Source organism: Schistocerca serialis, chromosome 6 (genome assembly GCF_023864345.2).
Source record: "Schistocerca serialis cubense isolate TAMUIC-IGC-003099 chromosome 6, iqSchSeri2.2, whole genome shotgun sequence".
NCBI lineage: Eukaryota > Metazoa > Arthropoda > Insecta > Orthoptera > Acrididae > Schistocerca > Schistocerca serialis.
Genome location: NC_064643.1, coordinates 659,523,176 through 659,540,180, shown reverse-complemented (window position 1 = coordinate 659,540,180; position 17,005 = coordinate 659,523,176). Strand labels below are relative to the sequence as shown.

Below are 17,005 nucleotides of genomic sequence, written 5' to 3'. Positions count from 1 at the left end.
GAGCCACACTGAGGCAGGAGCAAACAAAAAAACATCTTATTGATACACTATTGGAAAATTAAAAAATATTCAATCGATCAAAGTAATATAGTTTACTGTAAAACTATTCCCGTCTATAGATTGTAATGGCAGAAGTATGACTAAGTCTTAATGACATTTTAACACATGTCATCTGAGAGGAACTGTGCTCATTAATACCACGTTGCGGACGTTTTCTGAACCTAGAATGCAAATCGTACCAACACTACTTATCTTGAATAAGAAAAAAGCAATCTTATGTTCTAAAATTTATGAATCATAAATAAAACATAATTGGAAGTCAATCTCTTTATCGTTCTGCCTGCATTATATGCCAGACAGATTCACCTCATGCAACCGTCCAGCCACCATATGAATTACAGAACTGCACTGGTGTATTTGTTACTTAGGTCTCCTTATTCCACGAAGCTTAAAGTTACGAGAGTGATTCAAATGAAAACCTTAAATATTTTTTTAAATATTATTTATTGTGCAGAAGTTGTACAAAGCTGTATCACTTTTCAACATAATCTCCCCCACGCTCAATGCAAGTCCTCCAGCGCTTACAAAGTGCATAAATTACTTTAGATAAGGATTCTTTTGGTAGTCTGTGCAACCACTCATGCACCGCGTAGCGTACCTCTTCATCAGAACGGAACGTCTTTCCTCCCATTGCTTTTGAGTGGTCCAAACATATGGAAATCACTTCGGGGCAAGGTCTGGGTTGCTCGCTCTCTTCGTTTCAGGTTGGTAGAAGTGAACCCAGGTTTCGTCCCCAGTAACGATTCTTGCATGGAAGACATCACCTTCTTGTTCCAAGCGCCGAAGAAGATCTTCACAAGCATCAATAAGTCGTTCTCTCATTTCAGGAGTCAGCTGCTGTGGCACCCATCTTGCAGAAACTTTGTGAAACTGGAGCACATCATGCACAATGTGGTGTACTGACCCATGACAATTCTGTAAACATGTTGCAATGTCATTCAGTGCCACTCGGCGGTTTTCCTTCATATGGCTTCAACTGCTGCAATTTTCTGTGGAGTTACAACTTGTTGTGCCAGACCTGGACGGGGAGCATCTTTCACTGAAGTCACACCATTTGCGAACTTCCTATTCCATTCGTAGTCTTGCTACTGTGACAAACATGCATCACCGTACTGAATCTTTATTCGTCGATGAAATTCGATAGGTTTCACACCTTAACTACGCAAAAACCGAATAACAGATCTCTGTTCTTCCCTGGTGCAAGTCGCAAGTGGGGCGGCCATCTTTATGCTGACACTGCGACGGTATGTGTGCCTCTGCACTGTGCGGCCACCTACAGGCCATTCTGCACGTTCGCTGTAGCACGCTTACCAACTTACAGGATAACGTCGCGAAATTTCGATTTGTTATTACAAATTTAAGGTTTTCATTTGACTCATCCTCGTATTTGAACCATGGAAAACGATGCAAACTCGTTCAGTAAGCACCTTAACAAACAGCATAACCGTCCATGTCAGGTACATGGTTTCTACAACTGGATAATTGTCGTTCCTACGCCTTTGCGTTACCATCTTTGGTGATAAGCTGAGTGCATTATGATGCAACGTGTTCATCTTCCGTTGGGTAATTGTGTCTTTCCTCGTCGCGTGCAGACTTTGAAGTTACTTCCTTAAAAATGCCAGTTGTATCAACATTTATTGATTGATTATTGATAATTATTATCCATTACTCTCGAATATGTAGCTTATTAAATTCCTTTTCTTTCCGGTTTTTCCTAGCAATTCATAGTATTAATTTCTCCATTGCTCTCCGAGGCACCATTAGGTTTTAAAAGGCTTTCTTAACAATAGCTTATGTCTCAGTGACATAGCTCCACACACGCTGTAGCCGGCCGGAGTGGCCATGCGGTTCTAGGCGCTACAGTCTGGAGCCGAGCGACCGCTCCAGTCGCAGGTTCGAATCCTGCTTCGGGCATGGATGTGTGTGATGTCCTTAGGTAGTTAGGTTTAATTAGTTCTAAGTTCTAGGCGACTGATGACCTCAGCAGTTGAGTCGCATAGTGCTCAGGGCCATTTGACCCACACACGCTGTAGACTATCTTTTTACGGCACATGAGATACATTTTGGTAAACTCTGTTTAGTTTTATGAAAAGGATCTCCGTTATTTCTCATTATATTTTTTCTACTGAAAAGCAGCAAGGAATTCGGCTTGTCTCTTTTCATCCTACGTGATAATTAATTCAACGGAAGGGAGGCAGGATCCAACAATAAACGCTTCAGAAAGTAAATGTGACTGGAATGACTGTATATTCTGACTTCTTATCTTAAGTAGCGTTTTTACATGTAACCTGATGCTGGGTATATTACTAGTTTTCTGAGAGTGCTTGAGAACTGCATACATAATGGCCTCATCTAAGGCGAATTAGGGCACGGCAGAAACAATATGGGCCTATTCATGCAACTAAGACACAGGCACTCGTGGAAATTGTGCCAGCCAGGTGGAGAGCGAAGCATTGTCAGGCTAGAAGTTCCGTACTCAGGCACCTCCCTGGCAGCCCGCATCTATTGTTCGATTTTATGGGATGTTTCCAGTCTGGCCAGCTGAGCCGACAGCTGTAGGATGGAAGAAAGAACGTCAGCGGGAGGCTGGAGCATTGCCTTTACGAAGAACAGAGCCTTCAGTTGTCCAAAAACTTGAAGATGGTACAGAATTAGTGCCTATTCTTGGGCACAGTTGTTTAACTGCCCCGAGACCTGAGATGCGAGGCTACCATTTGCATTTGAAACTGATATGTGATAAGATTCATGCGACATCATGAGATCAGATCACGTAGAGGGAATTTTTCTTAGAAAAGAGGGATGGATAGAGAAGTCATTTGACTGTTTTAACATTTTACTGAAGAAGCAATTACAGTATCTGTGTAGTGTTTAATATTGTAGTAGGATATGATTTTGTTCTGAATATGTTGTCAAGGACTGTGGAGATTCTCGAACGAGGAGTGGGGAGGGACTGCGATAACAGACCAGGATGACGGGCAGTGAGTAGGCACCACACTAGAGGTGGAAATGGCCAAGATCGTCGAGTTATAGTGGGCTAATCGCTTTCACTGTTGACAGGGGCATTAATTAAGGAGCACTTGATTAGAAGAGAGTCGGCTGGAGTCTCCTAGGGGAAGAGAGGGGACTGAGAAAAAAGTATGGCTCACACTCAAATCGGGGTCGTACTACAATCAGGGACAACAGAGCTGTTGATGTCTACTAAGGTTGTTAGTGCCCGTGTCCTGGTTATTGGTCGTTTTCGTGCTGTGCCATATGCAATGATCATTTTTGCCTACAGAAATAATCACGAAAATGATCCCCCCCCCCTCACCCACATTACATCGATGCAGTCACACATTCCTTCCATATGAAAGATTTACACGGTAGTCTGTCTGTACCTCAACACAGTACTATGCTAAAACGGACACCACTGATTTTCATATTTCTGTTCTCCTAGTAAGAATACCGCAACTGCTGTCTGCCATCACTCTCGGTATTTCTGTGTATATCAAGATCAATTTATATTGCACATATATAGTCTGAAGCGAAGAACGAAAATCTGTACCAATGCCAGGAGTCGAATCTGCATCTCCGGATCAGTAGGTAGTTTAGTTTAGTTATGTCATGTTCCAAAGATCATTTTTACGATTATTTTATCGATATGTTGTGGAACAAGTCAGATTACAAGATACATATATATAGACATGAATAGTGCTAATATAAATATTACTGAAGTTTTTAGTTATACACAGGCAACTACATTTAGAGGTATAATTCCATTTTTACCAGTTCTGAAACAGGAACTCGTCCATGGAATAGAAGGAGTTGTCCTAAAGAAATAATTTTAAGCTAGATTTAAAACTTGACCTGCTACCTGCCAGACACTTTATGTTGTTGGGCAAATGATCAAAGATTTTTGTTGCTGGACAATGTACTCCTTTTTGAACAACTGACAGCTTCAATAACGAATAGAAAACGTAATTTTTTCCCTCTAGTGTTGTACTTATGAACATCACTGTTCTTTGTGAATTGAGATGGATTATTTGTAACGAATTTCATTAGCAAATAAATGCACTCTGATGGTGCAGTTAAAATACCTAACTCCTTGAATAGGTGCCTACACAACATCCTTGGATGAACACCACTAATTATTCTCACTGCTCTCTTTTGTGCAATCAATACATTATGTCTAAGTGGTGAGTTGCCACAGAAAACTATTCCATAAGATATTATTGAGTGGAAAAATGTAAAGTACATAGGAGGCTGATCTGTTTATTACCAAGACTAGCTATTATACGAAGAGTGAAAGAAGCAAAACTTAATTGTTTGAGAAGCTCAGTAATATGCTTCTTCCAGTCCAAGTTGCCATCAATGTGAACACCCATAAATTTGGAGAAAAGTACCCAGTTACCTAAACCCTGTTCATAAGCTACATCAATTGTCAGTATGACTATTCGGTGTATAGAACTGGACATAGTTAGTGTTTTCAAAATTAAAGGAGAGTCAATTTCCTGAAAACCACTTAATAATTCTTTGAAAGACATCCTTAACAATATCTTTAGCAGCTATTTCTCGAATCGAGTTTATTGTAAACTCGTGTCATCTGCAAAAAGTGATAGTTCGGCTTGCTGAACGTTGAGTGAGAGGCTATTAACATGAATAAGGAACAGCAGAGGATCCAAAATTGAACCCTGTGGGACTCCCTTTGTGATAACTCCCGATTCACTAGAATTTACCACCCTCCCAACATTATTTGTGTTATTCAGAACAACTTTTAGCTTTCTGTTTGTTAAGTATGATTCAAACCAGCTGTGTGTATAGCCTTCAGTTCCATAAAACATGAGTTTTTCTAAGAGTGTGCCATGATACACTAACCATTATGCCTCACTTGCACTGTGAGTTTGCACAACTGCATGGACTACCCTGGCACTCCTCCCTCCTCAAACCAAATCCTCGTTCAAGACTCAGTCCACTTGGTACCCCGTAAACTGAAATAGCATTGCAGAGCCACTGCAACTCTATTACATTAGCACCTGAGGGTCAAATGAAACCGATTGTACCTGAAACTCAGGCCTAGGTGGTTTAATCAACTGAAACGGTATGATCCCTGAGACATTTTCAAGTCTAAGACATCTATTATGTATACATGCAGACTGAAGTGATAAATGGATATTTGTACCAAGGGCAGGATTTGAACCCAGGTCATCTGTTCACTAGACATATTTGTTAGCCACTATACCACACTGGCACAATGGCGTTGGACAACTGCACAGACAACCCTAGCACACCTCCCTCCTCAATGAAACTTCCTATTCATGATTCAGCCTACTTGGTATTCCCCCTAAACTCATACGCATTGTACAGGAATAAAAGGGGGATCCTGCCTCAAACCCAGCCATATATGTTTAATCTGATGAAATTGTAGGACTCCAGAGACATTTTCAAATCTCACACATCCATGATGGAGATATGGAGAGGCAATCGATAATTGAAAATTGGTTCCAAGGCTGGAATTCGAACCTGAGTTCTCCTGTTCACTTGGCAGATGTGATACATTTGCTGCCTACTGCCAATGCTCCCAAACTGCAAGTCCTTAGCACATGTAAGAGCATTGTACTGATCCACAGCCCTTTCTTTGTACGTCATCTATCGATTAATCCCCCTCACACTCATGAGGCATGGTGAATGCCCCACAGATCTTCTGCAACCATATAGTATGATTTCAACCTCAGGTCAAGTTCACACTCTATGCTATTAAGTGTCCTTTTTCCCTGGACCTTTTTGATTTATGACAATGTTATTTTTCCATATACTGTGTTTCATGTTTTATTAATAAGTACTATGGTGACTTCAAGATTTTCACATTATATCATTAGATAAAAAAACATTTTTAATATCTTCTGGACCGACATGAATAACAATGGGCATAGTTTGTTTGCTGTTTTATTTATATTTCAGCCTAATATTACACTAGAAAAAATTTTGAATTCTGAAGAAAGTAAAGCATGCATTTTTTTTTTTTTTTTTTTTACAAATTCCATGACTCACTTAATGCATAGGTACGTTTTTGCCATTATCACATTAGAAGAATTACAAATCATGTTATCACAGATAAAGTCATTTGAATTATTTGAAGCAGTCCTTGTCACATCTTATTGTTTTTCATTTCTTATAGTATGGAAGTAGTGCTTCTCTCATACAGGAAAATATGTATAGCTATAATTATATATATATATATATATATATATATATATATATATATATATATATATATATATATAGGGGTTGTGTATCTTTTAAATGTTAGTTTGTTACTTTCCATGCTTTTATGTTTTAGGATGTACCTCCTTGCTAAATTTTCACATGTATCTGTCGTCGAATTCGTTGATGAATATATCTTTAGGATACCTCTGTATTATTCAAAGGAAGAATCCTATCAGTATAAAAACCTGTATGTTTTCTGCAGTACATGTATTTTCTGTATATTCTTTGACATAGCTATACGGATCTACTTTCAAAGCACTTGATATGTGTGGTCCTTCAGTCTCTGAACATTTTATCCTATCATGTAGTGAACTGAGAAGGGACTGCACTTTCTGATGGGTAGAGTAACAAAAATAATTGTTATAATTTAATTTCAACTTTGATCTTGATAAAGTTGTGAATGATATATGACCTCCTGGAAAAGAAATCATGTTTAGATTTGTGTACATTCAGTAATTGTCAAGGATTGCCTTCAATATCCAGGACAGCACTAAATGTGAATGTATTGCAGTGGTTTCTTTGTTATTTTATGTGTTTTCCTTCAGTTGCTTGATCCTTATATACATGATAGGGTTTGGGAAGGATTCCATTTATGTACTTTCTTGGCTGCCATTGAGGTTGTTTGACATATAGATCAGCTTGATTTTTCTCTTTGAATACAGTCTATCGTTGCCTTTAAATTTTGCTTGTTTTTGCCTCAATTTCATTCTTGAGATGGCCACCTTCGGCGTAAAATTTTGATACAAGCAGGTTAATATGAATAGTTTCAAGACATTCTGCTTCTCTCTTTTTATTTTTAATGATAATTAATTCCACCAGATGCGACATAGTCGCGTATATTAACAGTGATCCAATGCTGACAAATGTTTTTTATTCCAGTCCTTGATCACGATATCAAATCTTTTGACAATGACCGGTTTCAGTCAGTAATGACCATCCTCAGAACTTTTCTACATCATGTCCTAAAGTGATAAGGCCGTAATGGCATCGTCAAAACACATCGTCAAAACATATAAATATACTCAGCACAGCATCATCACATAGATCTAAAATAAGGTGTAAAATACGCATCACCTTATTTTTTGTAGAATAGGCAACACCTTATTTTAGATCTACGTGACGATGCTGTGCTGAGTATATATGTTTTGACGATGCCATTACGGCTTTATCACTTTAGGACATAGTGTAGAAAAGATCTGAGAATGGTCACTACTGACTGAAACTGGTCATCGTCAAAAGAATTGATGTTGGAATCAAAGACTGGAATAAAAAACATTTGATAATTAATTCAATCAGAGGATAATCAGGAGGCAGGACCTACAGTAATACCCTTGAAGAGAGTATATCACTGGAATGACTGTATGAGCTGACTTGCTGGTGACCTCTTGACTTAATTATCGTTTTCACATTTAACCTTGTGCTGGATTTATGCGTTCCTTTTCTAAGTGAGCTTGGGACTCACACTCACTGTTGACTCAACACACATGATGTAACATCCAGCAGAAAAGAACCAGGCCTTGGTAATCAGCTAGCACAAAAGTGTTCACACAAACAGAGTCAGGCCATGCCACATTTAGAGCATAAGGGTTTTCATGGGGAAAATTGCGTCTCTGTGAGGCTTCCTTCCAGACCACAGTTATTTTTCAGTTTTATGTCATGTTTTTACTCCGTCCGGATGAGCAGAGAGCTGTTGGATTGGAGAAGGAACTCATATCAGCATGAGGCCCGATAACTGCCTGTGCTCGGAATAGTGCTTAAGCAGACATGAATTTCCGGGTTTCCAAAAACCGTGAAGATGTCACAGAACTACCAGCTAATCGCCGGTTCAGTTCTTTAACTTTCCCAGTATATGTGAAGCGAGGCTAGTTGCTGGACGTGAAAATGCCCATTGCTAAAATTTATTTGACGTCATGAAGACAAATCACATGGAGGGAAGTTTTTCAGAGAAGTCATAGCAGTTTGTTAACATGCACATCCTTGGCAAGGTGTATTGCTAAAGAAACAGTTACGCCATTGGTGGACAGAGAGTACTTGTAAAATGAATGGTGATTACGTTTTGTGTGTGGGAAGGAAGTAGCAGGCTGCTCGAGACGGACAGACAAGAGGGAACTTCAGCGCAGGTTGTGGTGCAGAGCACATTTCGTCTGGGTCAACCTTGCCTGCAGCAAACGATTTGGAGTCGTAAATTCGAGTCTGTAATAGCGCAACCCTACCATCACACATCAGTGAGCTAGAGACGTAGGGAGCACTATCCTCATGTTTCAGATATATCAGGGAGAATAGTAATAGCAGCATGGCGCAATGGGACAATCCCTCTTACAAATCTGAGCATTGCAAGTTCATTCTTCCATGTTCATCTGTGGTTTGGTCACACGTTTCTTCCAGTTTAACATTCCTCCCTGTAATCGAGCAATAGAAAATTGGTCAGTTATTTCAGAGCGTGAGGTGCGGCTATGTGTGGTATTTGAATCTGTCGTAATAACTTTAGCGACCTGAAGATTCACATCATTTGAAGCTCGTGATTCATTTTCTGTATTTTAACTTTGTCAGATAATCATATGCATTTCTGAATTTATGTGGCCATTCAATCTCGTTTTTGTTAGCACCTTAGTTGTTTTCATTTTTGGTATTAGGCCTATCGATTCACAGCTAGGGCCTTAACCTTTTATGCCTCGTGATGACTGGGTGTTGTGTGATGTCCTTAGGTTAGTTAGGTTTAAGTAGTTCTAAGTTCTAGGGGACTGATGACCATGGATGTTAAGTCCCATAGTGCTCAGAACCATTTTTGAACCTTAACCTTTGACAACAACAAGTATTCCATTTGCGTACATTTATATAGGTTAGGTCTAAAAGATGTGACGGTCTCGTAATTAATTTTCTCATTCATGTTATTACGGTAAATTTCATTTTAAGCTGATAACGATCATAGTCCAACAATATTTACGGAATACAACAAACGCCCAAAGTTATATTCAAAGCTCACACATAAATGAACTTATAAGCAACACTTGTCAGTAAGTATACATAGGTCAAATTCATATAGCCTTTAAAAGAAGATATTCGAGACACCTAAGAATTTTAAAAAGTATCAGCTCCAAATCCATACTTGTGACCACCCAAAACCATCACTCATCTGGAAGTGAGAACAGAAGAAAACTTGCACAATCAGAAGGCACTAGTAAGGAGAAAAAGAATTTAAAATTATTACACTACACAATATCTGACACATTGAAGGAACGCAGGCAACCTAAATAGCTAAACAAAAACACATATATACACAGACACACAGAAAGAGAGAAAGAGAGGGAAAGAAGAAGGGAAGGTTTGAAAAAAAAGTAAACAAATATCAGATTCCGAACCAAACTCACGTAAGATCAGGTGAACGCAAACTGGAACTTGCCGCACATTAACGACATTTGCACTGTGTTTTGGCAACGCTGATAAGTGTTTCTTTATAAAAGAATTCCTGCCTGATGTGTATAGCGTTTGTGTGTGCTTCTCAGCACTTCATGGAAGTGCTAAGGAAAAAGGGATTGCTAAAAATATATTTAAATAATCGTAAATTTTAGTTGCAAAATCTCTCCTCACAACAAAATTTCTTTTGTATGTAAAGCGATGTGTTAAACCGGCAACGTAATTCACATTAAAAGCATTTAGCTACAGGTGGCAAGCTACCAGCATCCGATGCTATAGAGAGGGTCCTGAATAAACCTATAACGTAAAACTAAGGTAATGACAGCGACCAACAAAAACTGTTTGTACGTCTAGTTTTCGTAATTTATTTATGACTTTACACATTCACATTTCCCAGGTGTGGATAAAGAGAACAAACTGATGATGGGACATAAGTGCTGAAATATGTTTGTGTCGTAAAGAAAAAATACAGTGTTTTGCATAACAGGTGGACCTCTATCCAGTACGTAAAATTTGCATTTATATCATAACAAAGTATGTACGAATACTTGTGATTCGGCTCCCAGTATGGGGCTACGATAGATCACACAATAAAAGCAAAACGAATATTTTAAAAGTATCTCCGTTTACAGACACTAGTGACTATACCTAATGATCTCCTGGTGGTACCGAATGCAGCGTCGCAGCTGATCGCGGAGGTCGTCTTTATCTGGAGTCGGTTTCTCCGCGCTCTTACCGAGGTACCCGTGGTCGCAGCTGCCTCCCGCATCGCCGCAGCACTGGGCGCCGACTCGCTGCAGGTGACAGCACAGAATCTCCAGGTGGCTGCACAGCTGCATGACGACGTTCACGCAGATGAGATCTGTCGCTCCAGACGTCCACGCCATGAACAGGGTGCACGTAAACTGGTACACGTATGTCACCTGCAACAGCAAATCCCTAGACGACTTTCCGTTACAGCAGTAGAAAATTATTCAAAAGAAAATGACCAAGTACGGTTAGAAGTCACACACTGTGAGTTCCGTACAGACTTAATTGTGTATACAGTCAGTTCATACAGTCCAGGAAAGGAGAATCTTGAAGGGTTTTGCCTGTTATCAACAATGATACAGGCAACTTACCAGTCCCAGGAATTCTAAGACTTACAAGAATGTTTTAATTTCTAGTTTGATGCTAGACAACAAAAACGGAAAGATATCTACATTTTTGAGGGTATTTTTGTTCTGTCTCGCAACTACAAAAACTCGTGATTTTTTTCACCAGACACGTTTCGCTTTATGGACGTAAAGCATCATCAGCAGTCTGTAATTAAATTATTTACGTTTTTATTTGCTTTTAGATCGAAATACAGTTCGTTAATAATATGTTGATATGTACTTGCAGTGATTTTGACTTGATTTCTCATTTACATCGGGAAATGCCTTCTGCTAGCACATCGTTGTTTATCTGCGTTGGGCACTGATAATTTTGCTCTAATAATTAGTTGTTCTGCAGCACTAAGCATTTTTTTTTGTTTTCCACAACACACTTTAATACACACCACTGTATTCTGTTTGTTTTCGTATTTCTAACCACGTGCTGCAGTTTGTGTTTTGTAGTGTGCCAGTCCCATAGTGCTCAGAGCCATTTTTGTAGTGTGCCAACATCATATTTCAACTTCTTTGTCTCTTACCTACAATCTTTTTTAATTATTTATCAATATATGTGTGTAATTCTATTTAATTATGTTCTTGTGTATTTAAATACTGTGTGATAGTAGGGAAGCAGTAGTGAAGCAGGAATTTTTTTTTTCAGTATAGGGGAGGGCGAAACCACGAAACCAGGATGAATGGACATAAGTGTATAGCAGTGTGATGGAGTGTTAGTTACGGCAAAAGGTGTGGGGCTAGAAGTGAAATGAAACTGTGAGTATGTGGGGGAGGGGGCGTTGTGAAAGAATGGGATGGAGTGAAGGATGGAAGAGGCTCTTTTCATTTTCATGTAATTTCATCAATTACTTTACATAGAGTCTGGTTTCCAATATTTATTTGGTCCGAGCACTTCGTTCTTGGTCGTTCAGTCTTATTATTCCCTCTTGGCTCCTGTACTTACTGTATATTACCTGTCTGCCTCTATAGCTTATTCCTATTTTACTTTGTCGAACGCTTTGTCCAGGTCGAAAAATCCTATAACGTATCTTGATTTTTCTTTAGTACAGACAGTTCCTTAGTGTAGACATCAAATGAAGAGCTTATTTCAATAGTGGTAGAAGTCCATCTTTGTTCATTTTGAGATACAGTGACCTAAAGTTAAATGAGCACTGAATAATCTGTAATTGAGATACCAGAAATATTCAAGCATATGGCTTCTAGCTAGAGATGAACCTTTCTTTCTGTTTGTTTGGATCATTAATTTCAGAAGCATTATAGGCAGAAAAGTGGCGGTAATGGACTTGTACCACTATTGAAATAAGCCCTTCAGCTGTTGAAGGCTCAGTTGCGCGATATGGATACGCATTGTGAATAACGGGGCAAGCGGTGGGGACAGTGGCATCACGCCATCGTAGCGTCCATCGAAGATGTACCCCGTGTGTTCAAAAGTACGCTACTACCTCTGTGTGTTATAGCACCGAAACTAGTAAATATGTTCACACCAAATCAGCTGCCGGCCGCTTTGGTCGAGCGGTTCTGAGCGCTTCAGTCCGGAACCGCGCGACCGCTACGGTCGCAGGTTCGAATCCTGCCTCGGGCATGGATGTGTGTGATGTCCTTGGGTTAGTTAGGTTTAAGTAGTTCTAAGTTATAGGGTACTGATGACCTCAGATGTTAAGTCCCATAGTGCTCAGAGCCATTTGAACCATTTTGAACCAATCAGCTTATCTGACAGACCAATTTACAACATTTTGTTTGTTTACGTTTCTGGTTATCGTGTGAGTGGAGCATAACGGTAACTGTTCAAGAAAAGCTCGCTGTGTGGAATGGTTTATTCAGACCAAATCGGACACGCAAGTCCCAAGCTACTTCGAAACACGCTAAAGGAAGTATCTGTCATCGCAGATATCGATACGCCGGCGGTATAGGAACTTTATGTAGACAGGAAGCGTTGTTGTCAAACATCATTCTGGGCGACTTGGAACGATGTAGCCGACGCAGAACGGATAGGGTTGGCTCTCCATCGTTCATTGCATATCTGGCACTGTGTCTCTCCGAAACATTTGCAGATGTATTCACGTCGATTTCAACTGTTGCACACATTGCAATTCGCTGTGGACATACTCACCGTTTAGAGAAGAATGCATATTATCTTAACAACCTAGCATTTACTGACGAAGCAAAATTCCACGTGTGTGGTAAGGTATCAAGGTCACCCACACAGTAATTTGTAGAAGGGGGGGGGGGGGGGGGGGGGGGGAAGGTTGGCTGCAGACCTTGAAAATGGTATATTTTTAATATTTTGGAAGGCGAAAGGCGACTTCAGAACTTCAGATCTGATCATGTCGAAAACCTGTGTAATACAGGCTTTTAAATCGTTTTCTTGAAATAGAAACATCTGAATACGCTATATTTTCTCCTTTCCTTGAGAGCTAGGGGCGGGCTCGGGGGGGGGGGGGTGGAGAGGGGGTATTCGGTTCCCCTAGCCTACAGATGTAGGCGCCCTTCCAAGGTAACCATACGCTATGTTCGTATCTGGGGCACGACCAAACCGCGTACTGTGGAGCCAAAGAGGTTAATCTACGTTGATGTGAGGTGTTCGCGTTACCACAACCGGCTGGCCCGGAATACACAGTCGTTTTCCAGCAATTTGGGGCACTGCCACATTGAGCTCAGAGTTTGCGCAATGCCCTAGTCCAGATGTTTACAGATAGCTGGACTGGCAGTTGTGGTCTAATTCCCTAGGTCGACTGACTATGCTCGAGTGGACTGCTTTTTATGGAAGTGTTTAAAGGACAGAACTTGTCAGACGTCTGTCAGCAAAATCAATGATTTAAAGAACCGAATCGTTGCTGCCGTTGCCACGGTTAATGCGAACATGTTACGTCGAGGGTGGGTAGATCTCTAATACAGACTTGATTATAAGCGAGTCATCAAAGACGCACATGTAGAAATTGACTGAATGGCATAAAACCTATGTGATACACTGTCTCACATAGGCCAAGTCTGAAAGCTACAGAACATTAAAGTTATACCGTACCTTTTGAGACACCAACTAAGTGAGATGGTCTGAAAAGCCTTGTAAGAGTGTTGCAGGGTAGATTGTGCTGAGAAATAATCATTAAGAAAAAATTTCAGTACTTTGCGCCGTTTCCGAGCATTGAAGTTAGCCAATCAGGCCGTTAAGTAGCCAAACGTGTTCTTCGTTTTGCTTCCTAACACCGAACAAGACGGCGACCAAAAAAGGGGACATGGGGCAGTAGTAAGCACTGAACTTGAGCCAAAGGCTGAGAAGTTTCGTGAGCCATCATCTATGCTGTGAGAACTACTGAATCTAATTGTATCTGGTGGATCTGTAGAATTCGTGCTCGAAACGGCCTGATTTGCTAACTTCAATGCTAATTAACTCCGAAACGGCGCAACATACCAATTTCGTTTTCTTAATACACTCCTGGAAATTGAAATAAGAACACCGTGAATTCATTGTCCCAGGAAGGGGAAACTTTATTGACACATTCCTGGGGTCAGATACATCACATGATCACACTGACAGAACCACAGGCACATAGACACAGGCAACAGAGCATGCACAATGTCGGCACTAGTACAGTGTATATCCACCTTTCGCAGCAATGCAGGCTGCTATTCTCCCATGGAGACGATCGTAGAGATGCTGGATGTAGTCCTGTGGAACGGCTAGCCATGCCATTTCCACCTGGCGCCTCAGTTGGACCAGCGTCCGTGCTGGACGTGCAGACCGCGTGAGACGACGCTTCATCCAGTCCCAAACATGCTCAATGGGGGACAGATCCGGAGATCTTGCTGGCCAGGGTAGTTGACTTACACCTTCTAGAGCACGTTGGGTGGCACGGGATACATGCGGACGTGCATTGTCCTGTTGGAACAGCAAGTTCCCTTGCCGGTCTAGGAATGGTAGAACGATGGGTTCGATGACGGTTTGGATGTACCGTGCACTATTCAGTGTCCCCTCGACGATCACCAGTGGTGTACGGCCAGTGTAGGAGATCGCTCCCCACACCATGATGCCGGGTGTTGGCCCTGTGTGCCTCGGTCGTATGCAGTCCTGATTGTGGCGCTCACCTGCACGGCGCCAAACACGCATACGACCATCATTGGCACCAAGGCAGAAGCGACTCTCATCGCTGAAGACGACACGTCTCCATTCGTCGCTCCATTCACGCCTGTCGCGACACCACTGGAGGCGGGCTGCACGATGTTGGGGCATGAGCGGAAGACGGCCTAACGGTGTGCGGGACCGTAGCCCAGCTTCATGGAGACGGTTGCGAATGGTCCTCGCCGATACCCCAGGAGCAACAGTGTCCCTAATTTGCTGGGAAGTGGCTGTGCGGTCCCCTACGGCACTGCGTAGGATCCTACGGTCTTGGCGTGCATCCGTGCGTCGCTGCGGTCCGGTCCCAGGTCGACGGGCACGTGCACCTTCCGCCGACCACTGGCGACAACATCGATGTACTGTGGAGACCTCACGCCCCACGTGTTGAGCAATTCGGCGGTACGTCCACCCGGCCTCCCGCATGCCCACTATACGCCCTCGCTCAAAGTCCGTCAACTGCACATACGGTTCACGTCCACGCTGTCGCGGCATGCTACCAGTGTTAAAGACTGCGATGGAGCTCCGTATGCCACGGCAAACTGGCTGACACTGACGGCGGCGGTGCACAAATGCTGCGCAGCTAGCGCCATTCGACGGCCAACACCGCGGTCCCTGGTGTGTCCGCTGTGCCGTGCGTGTGATCATTGCTTGTACAGCCCTCTCGGAGTGTCCGGAGCAAGTATGGTGGGTCTGACACACCGGTGTCAATGTGTTCTTTTTCCATTTCCAGGAGTGTAGCTATTTCCTGTGCAAGCTACCCTTCAGCACGTTTGAAAGCTTTTCAGACCGTTTGTGGCCATCCTGTATATCGACAGGCAACGCAAGCTTGGGGTAGACGGCGAAAAAAAAAACAGAGAGGGGATGACAGCGCATAGGAGAGGGAGTCACAGACTTACCAAGTAAACAGATATGGAGGAGGAGGCAGATTAAGAATGATTAGCACGTAAGAATAATATAGAGACAACTGGGATGGAGTAATGTGGGATTCTAGTCTCGTAAACAAGTAAATATTTGAATAAGGGAAGTAAAGCCTATGAAATCTGGTAATAATTATCTCAAGAACAGTTGATGTAATAACTAAAGTGAGATTAGAAAGAGAAATGAAGTGAGCTCCAATACATCTTATATTTTTTAATCGAATCCTATGATACGTAATTTCAGTGTGGCTAGGAATAACGCAGCTCATTGGCACACTGTGTCAGCAAATGGTAACCTCTTACTTTAGAACACATTTGCCCAGACGAAGAGGATGTCGTTTTATTATAACTAATATAGATAAATTTTTATCGTGACGCAATGACGATAATCAAACTTCATGGGCAAGTAAATGCAGTTCAGAAAAGTTGTCAGATGTCATCAAAATCACTGTCAGGCCAGCCAATAAAACAGCCTTTAACAACTTACCATACAGCGACGTTACAACTAGTGGTATCTTAAGCATGAAGAAACAGGTTGGGTATCTATACTTGGTAACCATGCTATGAGTCAGAAAGGTGGAAAATTCTGAATAAATCGACAGGAAGGAGAACAGTAAAACTTATTGAATTTCCTTGAATTGAACAGTTAGGTACTCCGTGAAATTACACATGCAGGCATTTAGAAGAGTATCAAGGATATGAGGATACTAACAGTACCAGAACCGTTTGAAAATATAAACAATTTGTTTCGTGTGATGAGATCATAAATGAGATACGCGTTCTAGTCACGTAAACTGTGCTGAACAGAGTTGAACTGGAATGAACTGCAATTAGAAGTGTGCGTAGTTATATTATTTAATATACAAAGAATGTTTATGGGACTAATTATGTGGGGATACTTTCGTTTGTTTGTGGGACATTCAAATTAACAGTTATGAGAACGAGACCGTAAATTACATGACAGGAAAAAGAATGAGGATGATGAGGTACGTTTAGAAGAACGGAATTTTAAGAAAAAGCTACTGTAGTTCTCGAGAAATGTAGGACCGGAATTCGACGAAACAGGTAAGCGTGACGTGGCAAAGCCATCGCGGCACACACAACACGAC

At 41.4% G+C, this 17,005-nt stretch overlaps 1 protein-coding gene across 1 annotated transcript in view; it reads right to left on the bottom strand.

The window, feature by feature from the left end:
• The window catches only part of LOC126485019 (uncharacterized), a 98,004-nt gene that overhangs the window by 16,535 nt on the left and 64,464 nt on the right, over window positions 1-17,005 (bottom strand). The window lies entirely within an intron of this gene.